Raw genomic sequence first — 3,167 nt, 5'->3', positions numbered from 1 at the left:
AAACTAGGATTGAGAGCTGCTAATTTTAAGGGGCATTGGTGGTGGGAGGAGCACCCTTTTAAGGCCTATCCATCTGACCCAGGCCTCCACCCCACTTGGCTAGGGTTATGTGGCTGCCTCTTAACCCACACCTTCTTGTCTTCTCTTCTTAGTTTAGATCCAACCTACAAGTGTAATTAAACTGCTTTATGTATAGATTATGATATAGGTTATGCTCATGGCAATAATGACATTGTTATGGTTACGTAATTGCCATGGCTTGAAACCATTGTAGGTCATAATAATGCATGTTATAAGAGACTTTTATTTAATAAAAAAGTAATATTTTTGGATTATTCAATGTTGCGTATAATGGTGTCTATAATGGAAGAATAATGCTATTATGAATAGCTTATGTTACATCATACTATTTGTATTTGAATATAATGAATAAAAATTGATTCTAGAGGCAGTTATAATGTTGAAGATCAATATGTATTGCTTATGCTGCAATGGAAGTGATACTTGCTATAATGGCCTTTATGAAATACAAAATTCAATCATTGTCCTATTAAGGTGCATGATTGCAGGAAAGATGTTGATGTGGAATGGTGGATGGCATTTGATTTGGGCGACTTTTTATCGATCACCACATGTCTCCTGAAACGGTAAGAAAATAATTGAAATATAATTATGGATTTAATCGACCACAATCCTTGCGTGTCATTTTCGCATCAATTTCATTTTGGAAGTCTTTAGGGCTCAAAAAAATTGCCTACATACCAAGGATGTCTTGATGATGAAGGGTTGGCTTGGCAAGTGGACCCAATTTGTCTGCTTTCTGCAGCTAAACCTGAGAGCATTAATCATCTCTTCCTTCAGTGCCCTTTCAGGTGAGTAGTCTTTGCTGCTCTTAAGGATTGTTTGTATATCAGAGGAAGGTCTGGTACTCTTCTCTCCCACTGAATTGTATGGAGAAAGAAATGAGAGCAATGTTAGAGTTTTGTTAAACAAAAACAAAAAAAAGGTATAAAAAAACTATATTCTTCTGTTCTTCTCCCTGTATTAAGTCTATTTACACTGTAGAAGAATGACATAGACTGTAATTAAGTTGAAGCCTTTATCTTAAGAGTACTTTTGATGTTCCCTTTTGGAAGAAGCTAACCAAATAAAACTCTATCCGAATTCAGAACTTTTGATTAACAACAAATACTAGGTAATATATAAGACTTCCACTTCGGAGTTTTTTTTTTCTCATAAAGAAATAACAATTCTTGATAAAATGCTTCTGTATTGCATCATTAATGGGCTGGATCAATTTTTCGGCATGTATCAAGAACTTAAGAGGTTTTCTGGACCTTTAATTAGATCTCATTGCAGAAGGTTGTGGGTGACAGTTAAGTTGGACAAAACATTTCCTTGGTGATATGAAGGCTCCATTAAGGAAAGTTTTGCCCTCTGTCCAAGGCTTTATATCATCTTTTCTTGTAAGCTACTTGGTAGAGCTTTTAATTATGCTTCAATGAAGTGGGCCAAATAGCTTTAGCTTCTAGTTCTCCATGTCGCCCCATCAACAACTGCTGCAGAGCACACCAACAATTATAATTTTCTTGTCAGTGCTCAACATTGTCATTTGTCTAGAGGCATCCTTCATTATAGACGCTTTATTAGATGTATCATATTCATATGCTAAACTCCGGCAAGAATTTGCTTTTCTGTTTTTTTTGTTTTTTAATACAACGGTGACTCGTACTGATCTTGGATGAGTATAGTCAATAAAATTAGAAAATAAAAATTGACGAAAAAGAAAAGAAACAGTCCCGTGATTCTTCCAAAGGACTTCACTTGAATATTGGGCAGCAAAATAAGAATTAACAAAAATTTTCTCGCTTAGCATCTTAGTGTTTGGATAGCTAATTGCAATTATTTATTTTATCTGCAAAAGATATAGATCGATGCGTTTTTCTTTTAGTTGCACTTGTAATTCTCCTTGTATCCCTAACTTTGGCTCGATTCTCTAGAACTATTTTGCCTCTGAGATTAGGTTCAACTTTTCCAGTGGGACTTGAGTTATGTAGCATTGGATTTAAGGTTTACCATTTCGATACCTGAACTTATATTAGTAAATATTTGATATAGTATTGATATACATGATATATGAATCTATTTGGTATTCTGATATTTGATAAATTTTTTGGAGTATGGTGTTGGTATGGTATGAAATAGGGGGAACTAAATTAATATGGTCTTGCGGAACTAGGACCGACGGATTTGATTAGGGCAAAGCATTTATGACGCTCGTGAAAGTCTCCTTTTGCTCCCCTCTTTCACGTGACAAGTTTATTTAATGTGAGTTTTATTTTTTTGTACCGGACATGCATCCCGTGATCATTAGTTAAAGCACGCTCCTTTTCCTTTGCAATGCATGAAGTGCGAAGGACCGTGGGTTGTTCCTCGTTCCTTGAGTGCCCCCACTTTCTGATCGGTCATCTTAACATGAATTTCGATGGAAGTGTCTCCATTGAGGAAGGTAGAGCAGGAGTGGACTTTGTGATCAGGAGTCATTATTCACAACTAATTGTTGCAGGAAGCCGACGTATCGACGAGTCGTCAGTTACGAGGGCGAAGCTTCGGGTAGCTTGGGAGAGTCTCACTTTCGCAAGCCGATGGCTGGGGTCGGAGAGTATCATCCTGGAGGGAGACTCAGCCACCGTGATAGACTGGATCCGAGAGGAGAAATGGAGGAGGGATGCGAGCCCCTTATTCTATGATATTTGACACATATTGGGAGGATGTAGCACCTTTCAGGTTGTGCATGCCTACCGAGAGGCAAATCGAACTGCTGATTGGGTGGCTACCTATGCAGCGCAGCATTCTGGAGAGGTCTCTTGGACTCATTAGGGGGGTCCTTCCGGCACCATTGTGCCAGGTGCTTGCTTTTGATTCGAGTGGCTACACCTACACTAGAGTAGGGTGCATAGCCGATGTACCAAAAAAAAAAAAAGGCCATGGGTTGTGGTGTTCACTTTCTTCGACTGGAAGTGGGCCAGCTCAGACCGGGCCATACCTCTGAGTCTAGTCTGAATTTTTATGTTTCGGGCCAGGCTGAAAATTCTTAAATAATTCAGACCCGAGCTCAGGCTCAGACCCAGCTCGAACTTAATTGGGTCGGCCCAAATTATCCATTT

Source organism: Phoenix dactylifera, chromosome 12 (genome assembly GCF_051530095.1).
Source record: "Phoenix dactylifera cultivar Ajwa chromosome 12, Ajwa_hap1_PhDact_Kaust_v1.1, whole genome shotgun sequence".
Taxonomy (NCBI): Eukaryota; Viridiplantae; Streptophyta; class Magnoliopsida; order Arecales; family Arecaceae; genus Phoenix; species Phoenix dactylifera.
This window is presented reverse-complemented; position numbering follows the sequence as displayed.